The sequence below is a fragment of the Ochotona princeps genome, chromosome 24 (assembly GCF_030435755.1).
Source record: "Ochotona princeps isolate mOchPri1 chromosome 24, mOchPri1.hap1, whole genome shotgun sequence".
NCBI classification, from domain to species: domain Eukaryota; kingdom Metazoa; phylum Chordata; class Mammalia; order Lagomorpha; family Ochotonidae; genus Ochotona; species Ochotona princeps.
The window spans coordinates 2,565,438-2,584,625 of record NC_080855.1 but is presented as its reverse complement, the minus strand read 5'-3'; the positions used below and the strand labels follow the sequence as shown (position 1 = coordinate 2,584,625).

Here is a 19,188-nt window from a genome sequence, read left to right as displayed (position 1 = left end):
GGATAGTGCTTGGAGACCCCTCAGCACACTGGTGCCTAGGTCTCTCAAAAAAGAAACACTAACACAATGGGAAGAAATACCAGAAAAGGTAATGATCCAGATGAGAGTGCCAACACCCTACCAATAAAGGATCGAAAGCCAATGTCTATTTCAGAGATGCGAGATGAAGACATAGAAGATCTACCAGACAAGGAATTCAAAAAAATAATGTTAAAATATGTCAGAGACAATGAGAAGAATTGGGAGGACTTCAAGGAATTCAAGAACCACATAGCCTCAGAAATACAACAAATGAAAAGTAAAATCCTTGACTTAGAGCACAAAATTGAGAGCCTAACCAACAGAACAAATACAGCAGAAGAGAGGATCTCTGAAACGGAAGACACACAAAACGAACACACCCAGTTCATTAAACAGCTGGAGACAAGTCTGAACAAAGCCAATAAGACCATACAAGAAATGAAAGACAACCTCAGAAAATCAAATATTAGGATTATTGGCCTTCCTGAAGGAGCGGAAAAAGAATCAGGAATGCAAATGGTGCTCGACGAAATTATACAGGAAAACTTTCAAAACACTTGGAACATGAATCCAGCTCAAATCCAGGACGGTCAGAGGACTCCCAGCAGATATGACCCAAAGCGATCTTCACCCAGACATATGGTGCTCAAGTTCCACTCCAATGAAGACAAAGAAAGAATCCTGAGACAAGTACGAAGCAGAGAAAAGATCACATACCGGGGAAAACCAATCAGGATCACGGCTGACTTTTCTGAAGAGACCTTACAAGCAAGAAGAGAATGGACAAAGATCTTCCAAATCCTGAATCAGAACAACTGTCAACCAAGACTATTGTACCCAGCAAAGATCTCATTCGTATTTGAGAACGAAATCAAATACTTCCACAGCAAAGAGAAATTAGAAGAATATGCCAGCACAAAACCAGCTCTACAAAATCTCCTTAGAAATGCACTAATTCCAGAAAAAAAAGGAGGTGAATCATAAGCAAAGATGGCAAACAGGAAGGTCTCCCCACTAAAGTCCACACAAGGAAGGGCAATAACACAGATATCAACACCCACAAAAACAAGTATGGCAGGGCAAAATCACAACCTCTCAATTTTAACTCTCAACACAAATGGCCTGAACTCACCAATCAAAAGGCATAGATTAACAGAATGGATTATCAAACAGCACCCAACTATCTGTTGCCTACAAGAGACACATCTAACCAGAAGAGATTCGAAGAAGCTGAAAGTGAAAGGTTGGAAACAGATATTTCATGCCAATGGACGAGAAAAAAAGGCTGGGGTAGCTGTCTTAATTTCAGATGATGTGGACTTCAATCTGACACACATCAAAAAGGACAGGGAAGGACATTATATATTGGTGAAGGGACTGATCCATCAGGAAGTAATTACCATTGTGAACATATATGCACCAAATTCAAACGCACCTAGCTACGTGAAGCAATTACTCACGGACTTAAGGGGAGACATAGATATGCACACAATAATAGTGGGTGATCTTAACACCCCACTAACAACTATAGACAGATCAACAAAACAAAAACTCAACAAAGAAACAACAGAACTCATACAAACAATAGAACAACTGGACTTGGTTGACATTTATAGAATTTTTTACCCTAAGGCCACAGATTATACATTTTTTTCAGCAGTGCATGGCACCTTCTCCAGGATCGACCACATGATAGGACACAAAGCAAACCTAAATAACTTCAAAAAGATAGGAATCATACCATGTACCCTCTCAGACCACCACGGAATGAAGCTGGAAATCAGCAATTCAAAATGCCCCAGGAAATACAGAAACTCTTGAAGGTTGAACAATATGCTACTAAACGAACAATGGGTCAGAGAAGAAATTAAAGACGAGATCAAAAAATTTATGGAAACCAATGAAAACTCTGACACAACATTCCAAAATTTGTGGGACACTGCCAAAGCAGTGCTACGGGGTAAACTCATCGCAATTGGAGCTCATGTCAAGGCCCAAGAGAGGCGCCAAATACAGGAACTAAACACACACCTCCAGGAACTGGAAAAACAACAGCAGAAGAGCCCCACACACAATAGGAAACAAGAAATCATCAAAACAAGGGAGGAAATCAACCATATAGAAATAAAAAAAACCATACACAAAATCAATGAATCAAAAAGCTGGTTTTTTGAGAAGATAAACAAGATAGACACCCCACTGGCCCGACTGACAAAGAAAAAACAAGAGAAGGCAAGAATTAACAGCATCAAAGATGAAAAAGGCAACATAACAACAGAAACCGCATCCATTAAGCTACAATGCCATGATGCACATAAATAGTGATATATTAAGACTTGTGACTGTTGTTGAAATATAACACTGTTGTAATAATACGGGGGAATATAATGGTAGGGGTCACAAAAGAAGGAGGAAGGGAAGATGGAAGAGAGAATTCCTATACCTATAAAACCAAATCATGAAAAATAATAATAAAATTTTAAAATAATAATAAAAAAAAAAAGAAAATGTACCGCCCTTCCCTGTCCATTATGATGGTCGTTACTTTGAAGTCCATATCATCTGAGAATAGGACTGCCACCCCAGCCTTTTTTTCTCGTCCATTGGCATGGAATATTTGTTTCCACCCTTTCACTTTCAGTTTCTTGAAGTTCCTTCTGGTTAGATGTGTTTCTTGCAAGCAGCATATAGTTGGGTCCTGATTTTTAACCCAGTCTGCTAATTGGTGCCTTTTGATTGATGAATTTAAGCCGTTTGTGTTGAGGGTTAATATTGAGAAATTATAACTTTGCTGTGCCATATGCCTGTGTTTTCGAGGTTGTTGGTGATTGATTGTTGTTTCTGTGGATGGACTTTATTGAGATCTCCCTGATTGCCATCCTTGCTTGTGACTTGCTTCCTTTTTCTCTGGGAGTAGTGCATTTCTAAGGAGATTTTGTAGGGTTGGTTTTGTGTTGGCATATTCTTCTAATTAATTTCTCTTTGCTGTGGAAGTATCTAGTTTCGTTCTCGTATACAAATGAAATCTTTGCTGGGTAGAGTATTCTTGGTTGGCAGTTGTTCTCTTTCAGTACTTGAAAGATTTTGTTCCACTCCCTTCTTGCCTGGAGCGTCTGTTCTGAGAAGTCGGCAGTGATTCTGATGGTCCTGCCCCTAAATGTAAGCTTCTCTTTGGTTCGTGCTAACCTTAGGATTCTTTCTTTGTATTCATTGGAGGGTAACTTGATTACCACGTGTCTTGGGGAAGATCGTTTTGGGTCCACCCTGTGGGGAGTCTTCTGGCCTTCCTGAATTTGGATTGGGTTCATGTTCCAGGTATTTTGGAAGTTCTCCTGCATAATTTCCTCAAGTACTGGTTGTATGCCTGTCTCTCTTTCCACTCCTTCTGGGAGCCCCATGATTCTGATATTTGACTTCTTGATGTTGTCATTCATCTCCTGGATCGTCTTGGTCGCCTTGCGTAGTTGTGACTCTAGTTGGTTAATAATCTGCCTGCTTTCATTCTGGGAATCTTCCAGGTCGGATATCCTGTCTTCTGCTGCTGTAATTCTGTTGGCTAAGCTCTCAACTTTGTTCTTCAAGTCTAGGATCTCGTTTTTGAGTAATTTTGTTTCTGTGATTATGTGGTTTTTGAAGTCTTTGAGCTCATCCCATTGTTTTTCATTGTCTCTGAAGAGTTTTATAATTATTTTCCTGAACTCCTTATCAGAGACGTCTTCAATTTCTTCATCTGTAATCTCTGCGATCGACCAGGCTTTATGGTGGCTTTTTGGGATGGCATTAGCTGCATCTACCTCACTGGCTCTCCTATTGGGCCTCATGCTTGTGGCCTCAGGTGTTGCTGGATTCTCACCTTTGACCTCTGTTGCCACCTAGTGGATGGCCTGCGGTCTTGCTGGCCTAGGTTTTTATTTTGCTTCTGGACCAGGGAGTTTTTGGGTTCTTCTTGTTTCCCTTCTGGGTTTCAGGTTTCAGGGCCTCAGGTTTCAGCGCCTAGGAGCCCGGGACTTGTCTCTTGGGGTTTTTTTTTTTTTCTTTTGTTGTTGTTGCTTTGTTTTTTTGGTCTGAGGCACAGGATCTGTCGGACCCACTCCACTGCCTCTTTCCCACAGACTGGGTTGGCCCAGAATTTAGATTAGCTGTGATCCTGGGAATTTCACCCTAGCTGCCTCAGCTGCCAGCTACTGCACTTCAGGGTCCTAGCGTCCTCCCGAAACCATGGCGTTTCGTTATGGGGAAGTTCGGGTCAGGCAGCCGTCCCGGTCTTTGCCTGGGTCCCGCCAAGGTTATTAATAACGCCACCAGTGCTAGAGGCTTCAGCACTCCTGCAGCTTCTAGCCACCACTGGAGGGGCTTTGTGTAACAACCTCCCAAAGTTGCCTCTGTATCCTCCAGTTTAACTCCCGCCGGCCTTTCCCCTGTTGAGTTCCCAACTCACTGCTTTTGAACTGGCAAGCCTTGTCGCGGACGCTGCCTTGGTCTTTCTGTTGGTGTTATTTTTGGTTGATTCTCCAGACTGCGTGGATCTTGTTGATTCCGCAGTGTCCTGGGAGGGTCCCACACCTGTTTCTACTAGTTTCCACTATACTTGCTCCTTCCTCTGGCGCTTTTTGGCCCTCTCTCTCTGTCTTCCCCCTACATCAACCCTTCATGGTTGACCATTTTTCCCCAATCCTCTAGAAGTGTGACTTTTTAAAATGCAGCTAAGAGGCTGGTGTCATGGTAAGCTTAAGCTGACACAACACTCAGTATCCCAAATCAAAGTGACAGAGTTCCAGCCTCTCTGTTACTGACCCAACTGCCCGAAAAATTTGTCTGTGTATGTAGCAGAAAATAGCCTGAGTATTTGGATCCCTTCTCCTATGTGAGAGAGTGAATCAGTAGATGGAAGATTCTCTCTCTCTCTCTCTCTCTTTCCCTCTATCCCTCTTTCTCTTCTCCTCTCTTTCATCTCTCTCGGAAAATCAGATTTTACAGAGAGAAGGAGAGACAGAGAAAAGGATGCTCCACCTGCTGGTTCATTCCCCAAGTGGCTGCGATAGCCAGAACTGAGTCGATCCGAAGCCAGGAGCCATGAGTTTCTTCTGGGTCTCCCACACGTTGCAGGGTCCCAAGGGTTTGGGCCATCTTTCACTGCTTTCCCAGGTCACAAGCAGGGAGCTGGAAGTGAAGTGGAGCAGCAGGAATACAAACTGGCACCCATATGGGATCCCAGCATGTTCAAGGCGAGAACTTTAGCCACTAGGAAACTGTGCCAGGCCCGATTTCCACTTTTTTTTTTTTTTTTTTGTCTTGCCTGTGTCCTAGTATATGGTATTAGGTACAATATGCTAGTGAAAAGAATGTGTACTCTGGTAGGTACTTTTGGTTTGGAGGATACCTTGGTTCTGAAGTTTCTGTGTTCAGTTTTTATCTCTCTAATGTGTGTATTGGTGAAAGTGGGGTATTTAAGTGCTGGAGTATTATTGCATTGGAACCCATGCATCCCATTGTGTCTGCACTTGCTGTCTGTACTGGGTTCAGTGGAATGTGTGGGACTGTGATCCCTTTTCTACTGTGGTAGAATGTCTGTGAGTTCCTTCAGGGTAGTCTGGTTTTGCCTAGTGGCTCCTTTCCCCAAGATGTCATCCTTTGTTGCAGGCCTTTAGGAGGCTGTGAGAGTTCTTTGACCCAGAGCTACAAAATATACTCTGCTAGCTCCCCTTGCAGGAGTGCAAGGCTGTGGCTAGGGCTGCTGAAGGTCATGGTCAGTGTTCCCAGAGCTGACGTCCACTGGGGCTCTCCTGCTTACCAGTTCCCTTGGTTTTATGATTCAGTTTCTGTGCATTATTTTTGTTCCCCTCTTTTTTTGATGCACTCTATGTGCTTGGGGGCTTTGTGCATGTTCTTTTTGAGTTACAGCTTTCTCCCCTGTGCATTCACCTTGAAATGGATCCAATTTGATTTTTCTCTGTGAAGGAGGAGATGAAAGATGGACCCTTTCATTCTGCCACATTGACTCTCTGATCCTGGAATTCATTTATAACAGGCACAATGACTCAAATGGCTAATCCTCTGCCTCCAAGAACAGGCATACCATGTGAGTAGCTACTTACTGCCCATCTAGCTCCATGCTTGTGGTCTGGGAAAACAGTGGAGGATGGATCATAGCCTTGGGACCTTGCACCCTGGAGGGAGACCATAAAGACTGGCTTGGATTGGCTTAGCTCTGTTCATTGTGGCCATTTGAGTAGTGAATGAGTGAATGGAAGGTTTTTCTCACTGTCCTTCTCTAAGTCTGTTTTTCCAATAAAATAAAATGTGTTTAAAAAAGAGCATATAGAATTTTCTTCCAGCAGCCGCAAGGCTGTGGGGGGGGCCCTGGGACCGGGAGCGTCTCATGCCTGGATATGCATGGCGGCTACCATGTGCACGTGGGTGAGCTGCTCCCGGACCTGCCTAGGCTCCGTGGGCTGCCCCCTGGGGTACGTTTCGGGGCTTAGTTAAGCGGGTTTTGGCCCTCCTACTGCTCACCACGGCTGGAGCTGGGGAGGGAACCGGGAAGGGGTGGGACCAGGGCCTGGGGGATTGGACTTCTGGCAGCCGCTAGGCTGCAGGGGGCCCCGGGACCGGGAGCATCTCATGCCTGGATACACACAGGAGCTACCACGCGCACATGGTGAGCTGCTTCCTGGTGGCCAGTGCGCCATTTGGCACCAGGCTCCGCCTGCTGGCTGCCCAGCCGGGGAGCTCTGGGATTTTGGTTTTTTTATTTGCTGCTTAGGCAGCCCCATGCTGAAGCAATAAGATAATGCGATGTAATCTATAATCAACAATTAATGTCAGACTGCTTATGATCTACATCAAAACTGTAAAACCTAAAATACTCTTAATACCTTATGTTACTCCGTAATGGGGAGAGAATGCGGAGAAATCTTCCATATCCCTAAAAAGTGTAAGGAAGACGTGCAATATAGCCTATCAGGATCAAATCTGACAACTGATAGACAACAGACTTGAGTCGACACTAGACATAGTAAAGCCACAAAGGCATAAGAGGGGAATTGGGAGCGATCCTGACAGCCTCTTAACAGGAGGTTGTGTGCATGGAGCACGGGGAGTACTCCAGAGTGGAGCAGGTGGACAGGAGGAGGCTCGTATCCTAACCCTGAAGACTCCCAGGTCCTCAACATGGACTATCAATACGAGCAACAAGGACTACATCCCCACTGCCAAGAAGACCATGGGGAATTGGAGTGCCTTAGGAGGCCAAGAACTCTGAGCTCACCCACCCCCATCTGGAGCTTCCACAGGGGATGGAAGAAGTCCAAACTCTGCCGTGCAGGAACCAGCATCATCGGAACAACAATCAGGAGCCCTGAGCGGTCTGCAGAAACAGAAGAATAATAAACTTCCTTCGGGACCAGGGAGGGGAGCTTTCTCTGGTCCTTGCCTAGTTCCAGCTCTGGATCCCCACCCTCTCTTGCAATGACCATCAGGATTGCTCCAGAAACCCCTCATAACAAACAAACAAACAAACATACAAACAAACAAATAAAAACCTAGAATAGATAGACAACAGCAAGGAAAGCTTAGAATCAGACAGGAAATGGCCAGCGTGGATTTACTCATAACTCACTAGGTGGGACACAAAGATTAGCTACTCCTCACTGGGGTATTGGGGATTTCTCTGCACACCCCGCCAAAAAACAATGTTCTGCACCTAAACTGTTGATGTTATGTTGGAGCTTTTTATTGATCAGGATGATGCTCTGCTGGCTCTACCTTCAGACCAGAGATGGTCTCCCCAAGAAGCTGTTGAACTTAACTGGACAATAAATGCTGGACTCTATGCTTGGTATATGCTTGCAATGAAGACTTGTGAGAACTCGTTTGGCTATGGGACAGCATCATGTCAAGTTGTATCATGGTGGCAGCAGCTGTGAAATCACATGATGAGATAATTGGCCAGAGACCAGAGAGAGGCCAGGAATAACATCCTACTATGCCCTACCCCATGCAAGGCCCTCTGCTGCTTAACAGCTTCATGCCAGTGACAAACCTCTGATGCCTGAAACCTTGAGGGACAGAGACATCTAACTGATAGTATTCAGGTCCTGACTCCTGTTCATAATTCATTCCAACATTAGTGAAAAGTCCAGGTTCAAGCACCCCTACAAGAGTAAAGGCAAACTCTTCAGAAACAAGTTACTTTTTTTTAGATTTATTTTCTTTTCACTGGAAAGGCAGATTTACAGATAGAAGGAGATATAGACAGAAAGGTCTTCCATCTGTTGGTTCACTCCCCAAATGACTGGAACTGAGTCAATCAATCCAAAGGCAGGAGCTGGGAGCTGCTTTTGTGTTACCCATGCAGGTGAAGGACCTCAAGGCTTTGGGCAATCCTCTGCATGACTGTTTTCCTAGACCACAGTCATGGAGCTAGATGGGAAGTGGAACAGCTGGGACATGAACTCAAACCTATATGGAATACTGGCTCTTGGAGGTGGAGAATCAGCCAGTTGAGCCATTGTGCTGGCCCCCCAAAACAAGTTACTTTCAAGACACAATTGAGGGACAAACAAAGGGTAAATGTTCCTATTCCAGACTGGGGAAATAGAGAAAGGAGTAGTTGTCCTAAAGCAGGAGTGAACACAGCAGGGAAGAAGTCACGTGCTGGAGCTCCAGGCTTGCACTTTGTGCACACTATAGTGAGAGAGTTCCCTCGGGCCTTAGGCAGCTAGAGTCCTGGAGCTTTGATTGTCACAGACCACATGATTACTTTCTCAGACTGGGTTTCCATGCTGCCTACAGCTTCCCCCAGTACATGTATCACACCGCCACTTGCTCTTTTTTTGTTTCTTAGAGTATTTCATGTGATCAAATCCCATGTGTTTTACAATACAGAGTTAGGAGCGTAGTGCAACTTCCTGTTCTCCCCTTCCTCTTGCCTGTGTTTCCCCTCCATCCTTATTTCTTATTTATATTTCCTTATTTCTTTTTTATATTTTATAATATGGTTCTATAGGCTCTGGGAGTTCCCATCCCTCCTGCATTGGTTTCCCCTATATTACTACAATAGTATAGTCTTTCAAAAAACAGTCACAAGTCTTTCATTCTGCTATTTAAATATATCCTGACATTGCAGGTTTAGGTAAGAATTCCAGCATCCTATTGTCAAGATATATTTAACAGTTTCACTGGCAGTCAATCTTTTATTCGGGTACAGGGATTCATAGTGCAATGTGTGTTCACTTCTTGGTATGATATTCTTTTTTTTTTAAAGTTTATTTATTTTTATTGCAAAGTCAGATATACCGAAAGGAGGAGAGACAGCGAGAAATATCTTCCGTCTGAGGATGGCTCAAAGCTTTGGAAGCCTGCACCCATCTGGGAGACCTGAAAGAGTATCTGGGCTTCTGGCTTTGAATCGCCACAGCACTGGCTGTAGGGAGTGAATCATTGGACAGAAGATCTTCCTCTCTCTCTCTCCTCTAGGTATATCTGAGTTTGCAATAAAAATAAATAAATCTTCCACAACAGCCAGTGCTGTGGTGATTCAAAGCCAGAAGCCCAGATACTCTTTCAGGTCTCCCAGATGGGTGCAGGCTTCCAAAGCTTTGAGCCATCCTCAACTGCTTTCCCAGGCCACAAGCAAGGAGCTGGATGGGAAATGGGGCTGCCGGCATATGAACTAGTGCTGATATGGGATCCTGGCATGTTCAAGGTGAGGACTTTAGCCACTAAGCCACAGCTCCGGGCCCTTGGTATGGTATTCTACATTATACAGTTCCTCTAGATGAATATATGTACATGCATGTTTACTTATGTATCTATTGGTTTTGTATTTTGCACGAAGATTGCTTTGTATCAAACAGAACATAGGATATTTGTCTTTTGGGTTTAACTTATTTCACTGATCATAATGGTCTCTAGTTGGGACCATTTAGTTGAATATGGTAACATTTCATTCTTTTTTTTTAAGATTTATTTATTTTTATTGAAAAGTCAGCTATGGGCCCGGCGGCGTGGCCTAGCGGCTAAAGTCCTCGCCTTGAAAGCCCCGGGATCCTATATGGGCTCCGGTTCTAGTCCCGGCAGCTCCACTTCCCATCCAGCTCCCTGCTTGTGGCCTGGGAAAGCAGTCAAGGACGGCCCAGGGCTTTGGGACCCTGCACCCTTGTGGGAGACCCAGAAGAGGTTCCTGGTTCCTGGCATTGGATCAGCGTGCACCGGCCCATTGCGGCTCACTTGGGGAGTGAAACATCGGATGGAAGATCTTCCTCTCTGTCTCTCCTCCTCTCTGCATATCCGGCTTTCCAATAATAATAAATCAAAAAAAAAAAAAAAAAAAAAAAAAGAAAAGTCAGCTATACAGAGAGGAGGAAAAACAGAGAGGAAGATCTTCTGTCTGATGATTCACTGCCCAAGTGACTGCAATGGCTGGAGCTGAGCCAATCCAAAGCCAGGAGCCAGAAGCTTTCTCTAGTTCTCCTATGTGGGTTAGAGGGTCCCAAGGTTTTGGGCTGTCCTTGCCTGCTTTCCCAGGCCACAGGCAGGGAGCTGGATGGGAAGCAGAGCTGCTGGGATTAGAACCAGGGCCCATATGGGATCTTGACGCATTCAAGGCGAGGACTTTAAGTGCTAGGCTACTGTGCCAGGCCCACATTTCAATCTTTTTAATGACTGAGTAATATTGCATAGAGTAAGTGCACCATAGTTTCCTTTTTCTATTTTTTCAAGATTTTTTTTTTTTAAATGGGAAAGGCATGTTAGATTTATGGAGAGGAGAGACAGAGAGAAAGATCTTCCACTAGCTGGTTTACATCCCAAATGGCCACAATGACTGGAGCAGAGTCAATCCTAAACCAGGAGTCAGGAATCTTTTTCTGAGTCTCACACACAGTTGTAGGGCCTTTGGGCCAACCTTTTCTGCTTTTCCAGGCAACAAGCAGGGAGTTGGATGGGAAGTGGAGCAGCCAGAATTGGTGCCCATATGGGATCCCAGTGTGTGTAGGGCAAGGATTTAGCCATTGAGTCATTGCACTGGATCCTATCATTGTTTCTTATCCACTCCTCTTTTGGCAGGCACCTGGGTTGTTTCCATGGCTTTGCTCTTGTAGATTGTGCTGATGTAAATATGGCATACAGGTTACATTTCATTTTCTTTTTAAAAATTTATTTATTTATATTACAAAGTCGGATATACAGAGAGGAGGAGAGACAGAGAAGATCTTCTGTCTGATGATTCACTCCCCAAGTGACTACAACAGTTGGTGCTGCGCCAATCTGAAGCCAAGAGCCAGGAACCTCCTCCAGGTCTCCCACGCAGATACAGAGTCCTAAGGCTTTGGACCGTCCTTGACTGCTTTCCCAGGCCACAAGTAGGGAGCTGGATGGGAAGTGAGGGTGAGGCTGCCGGGATTAGATCTGGCGCCCATATGGGATCCTGATACATTCAAGGTGAGGACTTTAGCCATTAGGTCACGGTGCCAGGCCCACTTTTCATTTTTTGGGGGGGCTATATTCACAGAAGTGGAATAGCTGGGTCATATGGCAGTTTGATTTTCAGTCCTCTTAGCACTCTCCACATTGACGTCCATAGTGGCTACACCAGCCTACACTCCCACCAATGGTGAAGGAGGGTACCTTTCTCCCCACAACCACGCCAGCAGGTGGTGTTAGTAGATTTCTGAATGTAGGCCAATCTCACTGGAGTTAAGTTACAATAGCCTTTTGGTAGAGTCTTGGTTCTCCTATGTAGAGAATCATGCCATCTCTAAACATGGATAGATTGACTTCTTTCTTTTGCAACCATGTCATTTTCATGAGGACTGGGAGGATAAGAGGAGGGTTAACCATCCTGGAGGACAGACAGGGTATGATGGTCCCTGCCTGGGAGCCTTGCTCACACTGCTGTGCAGATAGCACCAGCCCTGACTTGGATGCAGGAGATCAAGTTCCTAAACCTGTGTGGGGTATGGAGTGCCTTGCAAGCAAGTGACAAACAGAGCTGTGTAAGCCAATGATCAGGAACAAGGTTAGTCAACATCTACTCTCAGCAAACTTGTGACCTTTCCTTTGATTTTTAAATTAAAACTTTAACTCATGTCTCTTCTTTTAATACATTATGCAATTTGAAGTTACTTTATAACTGTTGTCCTTGCTTAGCCATTAGTGGAACTTTGTTCTCCCAGTGAAATGAACAGCTTTGGTTAGGCAGGTAGGCATCAGATACTGGGCAGGTCCTCTTTTTCACTCTCTGTGATCAAAACCAGCATGAGCAGATTGGTTTATCAAGGTCCCAAGAGACGAGAGGTCAGGGTTTGTCCTGATCTGCAGTACTCTGGGAGGGAAAGATGTAATACTGAAGACCCAATTTCTAGATGAGGCAGTTGAGCCTGAAGAATTATAAATAACTGGTGCAGAGGCTACATGAATCACATGCTGAGGACCTGTCTCTGTTAGGATTCTACAGAATGGAATAGATGGCTCTGGAATCCTAAAAAGCTCAGGAAGCACACAGGCGAGTTCCTGGCCACATCTCATCCTTGTCAGCATGTGCCTGCCAAGTTCTCACTGATTTTTGAAGTTCTAAAAAGTTAAATCCCCACAGATGTTACCACTGTACAGTTGGGCCCGGCACAGTGGCCTAGTGGCTAAAGTCCTTGCCTTGAACTCGCTGGGATCCCAAATGGGCGCCAGATCTAATTCCGGCAGCCCCACTTCCTCTCCAGCTTCCTGCTTGTGGCCTGGGAAAGCAGTTGAGGATGGACCAGAGCACTGGGACCCTGCACCCACGTGGGAGACCTGGAGGAAGTTCCTGGCTCCTGGCTTCGGATGGGCACAGCACCGGCTGTAGTGCTCACTTGAGGAGTGAATCATCAGACGGCAGATCTTCCTCTCTGTCTCTCCTCCTCTCTATATATCTGACTTTGTAAGAAAAAGTAATTAAATCTTAAAAAACACCCCACTGCACAGTTAATCAGAGGGCTCTTGAAAAAAGAAGGGAAATGAAGTTTTAGTAAGAATTTTCAGGAATGGGATCTTCAAGTTTTGGTGGTGAGATTGTATAATAGCACCACTGCTGTGGAATATAGGTTTTTTGTCTCTCGGAAATTTAAGGAAAGAAATACCATGTGGGCCTGGCGGCGTGGCCTAGTGGCTAAAAGTCCTCGCTTGAACGTGCCAGGATCCCATATGGTCGCCGGTTCTAATCCCGGCAGCTCCACTTCCTCTCTGTCTCTCCTCCTCTCTGTATATCTGACTTTGTAATAAAAATAAAAATAAATCTAAAAAAAAAAAAAAATAAATATTTAAAAAAAAAAAAAAAAAAAAAAAAGAAATACCATGTGATTCAGTCATTCTACTAGAAGTTACATTCTGAAGAGGACTGAATCTGATGCTTTAAAATACGTGTACTTGGAGGCTTTACCTGTAGCCAAATCCGCAGTAGCCAGAAGGTGAAGACACTCCAAATGTCCTTAAGTAAATGAGTAGGCAGGCAAATTGCATAGATGTACATGAATACAATGCTGCAAGGTGATGATCTCAAAATACTGTGCTAAGTGAAAGAAGCCAAATACGTTGGTGTGGTTCTGTTTATATGAATGGGTTGACTCAGGGACAGAACACACCATGGCGGTTGCCAGGAGCTGGGGAATAAGAAAGAACGAGGAGGCAACACTTAGGGGGTTCTGGATTTTTTAGTTTTTAGATTGATAAACATATTTGGAAGGAGATACTTATAGAACACTGTGAGAGTCTTAAGCCCACTGATTTTACTTTAAATGATTAATTAAAAATATTAATTTGAAATATAGAGTTAAACAGAAAGAGAGAGAGAGAGAAAGCAAACACGTTTTTAACTTTTTATTTTCCAAATGGCCTCAACTGTCAGGTGAGGGTCAGGCCAAATCCAGAAACCTGGAATTCCATCTAGGTCTCCCCAATGGGTGACAGGAGGCCTAGTACTTGAGACTTCCTCTGCTGCTTTTCTTAAAAATTAGAAAGAAATGACTTTATTACCAATAATAAATCCAAGTTATGGCAACACATTTGAGGAAAATTATATAAATTCTGTAGTCATATATATCGTTTCATATACTCAGGAAGCCACCACCCAGGTTATACATTAGGACATGATCTAGTTACCCCTACACACATAGATTTCATTAGACAGAAATTAAGACATCTATATAGTTTTTTTTTTTTAGCAAATTCTCTGTTCCAGAGATACATCCCCCCCAAAAGAAAACTGCTTTAAATACAAAATTTCATGTTTTATCCACAAGAATTGCCTCAAATCACTTTCATTTGGAAAGTTAAAAAGAAATGAGTGAGCAACAAAATGTTCCTCTGGACTCTGTATTTTGGGCTCTCCATTTTTGCCCAAACCCCGATTTATAGTTAAAATGAAATCACTCTCTTATTCCTAGACTTGAATTGGAGTCTTTTTGTGCACCCCAAGATGGAGAACATCCAACACTGTGGTCGAGGAGGTTTTGGCCGATCACAGAAATAAGACCGTGCTACTGGAACACCTGCCAGGGTGTTTTACATTTCACGAGGCTGATGTCATTCGAATTTCTCGTCGCCTTCTTCCACGTCTTTCAGACTGGGCACCTCCAACGAACCTCTGCCTTTGGTTTCCTTTATGAGCTCATCGATTTCTCGGAAGCAGCTGGGTCAATGAGGCAAACCATTTCCAGCTGCTGACTGTAGTCCTCACTTTCCAGGACCTTGATGAGCGGCTTGAGCTTTTCCTTCAGCTTCTTGCCCTCGTTCACCGGGAGGATGAACCAGAGTCTCATGTGGGCGCGCTCTATCTTCATTTTCTCCTGCAGCTGTGTGAATACTTCCAAAGCCTGCTGTTTTGTGCTCTTGTTGGTTTTGACCGAATAGTGGATGTCCTTCATGGCTCTCTCCATGAGAACAACAGTGTATGGTCTCTTGTTTCTGGGTTCACACATTTGTCAGCTACAATAGTTCAATGTCCCTAAACGTCTGCTCCAGCTGTGTGTGCCTCTCCTTGTCTGACACCTGAGGTTCTCCTTTAGTCAAAATCTGTTTGCAGATTTTAGTCTGGTCGTCAGTTCCAAACGCCCTAATGAGGTCATCCTTCTTTGCAGCCTGACCCTTCAAGAGGTTCACAAACACGGAGTGGGTCTGCAGAACTTCATCCAGGTCTTTCTCCACACCATTTCACCAGCCGACCACCTTGGTTTTTTTTTTTTTTTTTGACATTGAAGAGCATTTATTGATCTTTAATTTCTACCATGAGGGATTTCGTATATTGGCCTGGAGAAGAAAACTCATCTTTTTAAGGAGTCCATGGAGAACCACTGATAGGATCCAGAAAGCCAAAAGAATCTGATGCCTGCATGCCAGTGAATATGTAGTAACCATTAATCCAGCTCATCAACAGCCCAGTTTCTAGTCCATCACTTTCTAAGTCTGTTTTATTTTGGATTCTTTTTTCCTTCAATTCCACTGGACTTTTTAGTTTGTTTTTTTTTTCATTTTCATTTTTTAAATTAATTACATTGCATTAAGTGACACAGTTTTATAGGCACTGGGATTCCTCCCACCCCTCCCCAAACCTTCCCCCCCATGGTGGATTCCTCCAGCTTGTTGCATTACCATAGTTCAAGTTCAGTTGAGATTCTTTCATTGCAAGCATATGCCAAGCATAGAGTCCAGCATCTTATTGTCCAGATAAGTTCAACGACTTCTTGGGGAGACCATCTCTGGTCTGAAAGTAGAACCGGCAGAGTATCATCCTGGTCAATTAAAAGCCCCAACATAACATCAGCAATGATTTATAACATTATGGAATTAATTGACATAATATTGAGTAACCAACATGTTTAAAAAAATGCAAGTTCTTTACCACATCCTGTGACCCCTTCATTGACATTTCAATTTTAGTTTATAGACAACCGGGTTCTATGCATATTAAAATAGCTATAGATTACTGTTCAGCTGTCTCGTGTCTATTTTCATTATAATGTTTAGCATTTTATAGCATTGAAGCACAATTTTGCTGAACTTGGCTTTTTTTGGGGGTAGTCTAGACTGGCTTATAACTCTAACAAGACATATGTCAACAGTTTAGGTGCAGTACAGTTTTAGGAGGGGTGTGCAGGGAAATCTTCAATACCCTAGTGAGGAGTAACTAATTTTGTGTCCCACCCAGTGAGGTTTAAGTGCATCCCTGCTGACCGTTTCCTGTCTGATTCTAAGCTTTCCTTGTTGTTCTCTATCTATTCTAGATTTTTGTCTGCTTGCCTGTTTGTTTGTTTTGAGGGGTTTCCGGAGCGATCCAGATGGTCATTGCCAGAGAGGGTGGGGACCCAAAGTTGGAACCAAGCAAGGATCAGAGCAAACTCCCCTCCCTAGTCCCTAAGGAAGTTTACTGTTATTCTTCTGTTTCTGCGGACTGCTCAGGGCTCCTGGCTGTTGTTCTGACGCCCTTGGATCCTGTGTGGAAGGAGTTGGACTTCTTCCATCCCATGTGGTAGGTCCAAGCGGGAGTGGATGACCTCAGAGTTCTTGGCCTCTGAAGGCACTCCAATTCCCTGTGGTCTCCTTGGCAGTTGGGATGTAGTCCTTGGTGCTCATACTGATAGTCCTTGGTGAGAATCCGGGAGTCTTTAGGGTTGGAATACAAGCCTCCTCTTGTCCCTCTGCTCCGCTCTGGGGTCCCCTCTCTGCTCTGTGCATGTGATCTCCTGTTAAGAGGTTGTCAGGATCGCTCTTACTTCCCCCTATATGTCTTTTTTTTTTTTTTTTTTTTTTTTACGATTTTTTAAATTAAATTTATTCATTAATTACATTGTGTTGTAATTACATAGAATCTGGGATTCTCCCCCCCACCCTCCCCCCATGGTGGGTTCCTCCACCCCACTGCATAACCATAGTTCAAGTTCAGTTGAAATTCCCTCCCTGCAAGTATTTGCCAAGCATAGAGTCCAACATTCCATAGTCCAGACAAGTCCAACTACTTATTGGGTAGACCCTCTCTGGTCTGAGGGCAGAGTCAGCAGAGTATCTTCCCGGTCAAATAAAAGCACTAATATACTATCTGCAACAATTAACATTGTTATGGAATTAATTGACATGGTATTGAGCAGTCAACATGTTAAAAATAAATGCGATTTCTTAACCACTATCTGTGATCCCCCATTCACAGTTCAATTTTAGTTTATATACTACAAATGACATAATATCCATAACATAACATGATATGCTTAACATCATATCATATTAAATTAAGGCAAACATGTGGTATCTAACCTTTTGGGATTGGTTCATTTCCCTTAGCATTATGGTTTCCAGTTTGGCCCATTCGGCCACAAAGAACTGCATTTTGTTTTTTTTAATAGCTGAGTAGTATTCCATGGAGTAGATGAACCATAGCTTTCTTATCCAATCCTCTGTTGATGGGCATTTTGGTTGCTTCCATGTTTTTGCAATTACTGATTGTGCTGCTATGAACATAGAAGTGCATGTTGGTTTCTCATAAAACGAGTGTTCTGAATATATTCCTAGGAGTACTATAGCTGGTTCATATGGTATGTCGATTTTGAGTTGTTTGAATATTCTCCATACTGATTGCCATAGAGGCTGTACCAATCTGCAGCCCCACCAGCAGTGGAGTAGGGTTCCTTCCCCACCCACCCCTCAACCTCGCCCGCAAGTGTTGTTGGTTTTTTTCATGTGGGCCACCCTTACTGGCGTTAGGTGGTATCTCATTGATGTTTTAATTTGGATTTCCCTTATTGCCAGGGAGCTTGAGCATTTTTTCATATGCTTATTTGCCATTTGGGATTGTTCCTTTGTGAAATGTCTGCCCATTTCCCGTGCCCATTTCTTGAGTGGCTTGTTTATTTTGGTGTTTTGGCTGTTTTGTAATTCTTTGTATACTCTGGAGATTAGTCCTCTATCACCTATGTCGTGCGTGAAGATCTTCTCCCATTTTGTGGGCTGCTTTTTTACTTTGTTGATTGTTTCCTTTGCTGTGCAGAAGCTTCTTAGTTTGATGAGGTCCCATTTGTTTATTTTGGTCTAGATTTCTACTGCTTTTGGTGTCCTTCTTAGGAAGTAGGGACCTACCCCTAGATCTTGCAGAGTATTTCCAACATTTTCTTTCAAAAGTTTGAAGGTTTCTGGATGCAGGTTTAGATCTTTTATCCATTTAGATTTGATCTTAGTATATGGTGAGAGATGTGGGTCTATCTTTTTGTTTCTACAGGCTATCAACCAGTTGTCCCAACAGCATTTATTGAAGAGACCTTCCCATTTGCCTGGATTATCGTTTGTCCTTTTATCAAAGATTATTTGACTGTATCTGTGTGGGTTCCCTTCTGGTGTTTCTATTCTGCTCCATTGATCTTCCTCTCTATCTTTGTGCCAGTACCAGGCTGTTTTGATAACCACTGCCCTGTAGTACGTCCAGATTCCCCCTGTTAACTTCCTATTCTTCAGGATGGTTCTAGCTATTCGTGGTTTTTTGTGTTTCCAGATGAACCTTTGAATCATTGTTTCCAGTTCCATGAAGAATGTTTTGGGCAATTTGATTGGGATTACATTTAATGTATAAATTGCTTTTGGTAGTATAGACATTTTAATGATATTGATTTTACCTATCCAGGAGCATGGGATGTTACTCCATTTTCTGAGGTCTTGTTCAATTTCTTTTTTAAGTATTTTGTAGTTTTCTTCCAAAAGGTCTCCTACATTTTTGCTTAGATTTATTCCTAGATACTTCATACTTTTGTCTGTTATTTTGAATGGTACCTTGCCTGTTAGGACCACTTTGTTCTTGTAGCAGGTGATCTCGAAGCACTTCCCCGCGCGCTTCATGTGCACCATGGCCAGATTGGTCAGGTGGATCTGGTTGGTGGGGTGAAGATGGACATGGTGCGGCCTACACACACCACGCCCTGTGTTGGCGTCCCCAGACCCTCACGGTAATGCCTTGACGGCACCTGAGTCACCTCGGAAGGCACTTCACTGTTCCTCTGTTGCTTTTTAAGGTGCATTAGCAGAATGCTTGATTGGAAGTGGAGCAGCTCATTCTTTTTTTTTTTTTTTAAAGAATTATTTTATTTTTATCACAAAGTCAGATACACAGAGAGGAGGAGAGACAGAGAGGAGGAGAGACAGAGAGGAAGATCTTCCATC

The 19,188-nt window shown here is 43.6% G+C and overlaps 1 protein-coding gene and 1 pseudogene across 1 annotated transcript in view; one reads left to right on the top strand and one right to left on the bottom strand.

Moving 5' to 3' along the window:
- LOC101531236 (cytochrome P450 3A6) overlaps window positions 1-19,188 on the top strand; it is a 330,285-nt gene that overhangs the window by 37,571 nt on the left and 273,526 nt on the right. The gene's annotated exons all lie outside the window — the stretch shown is intronic.
- LOC101531712 (ribosome maturation protein SBDS-like) lies at window positions 14,504-15,204 on the bottom strand (annotated as a pseudogene).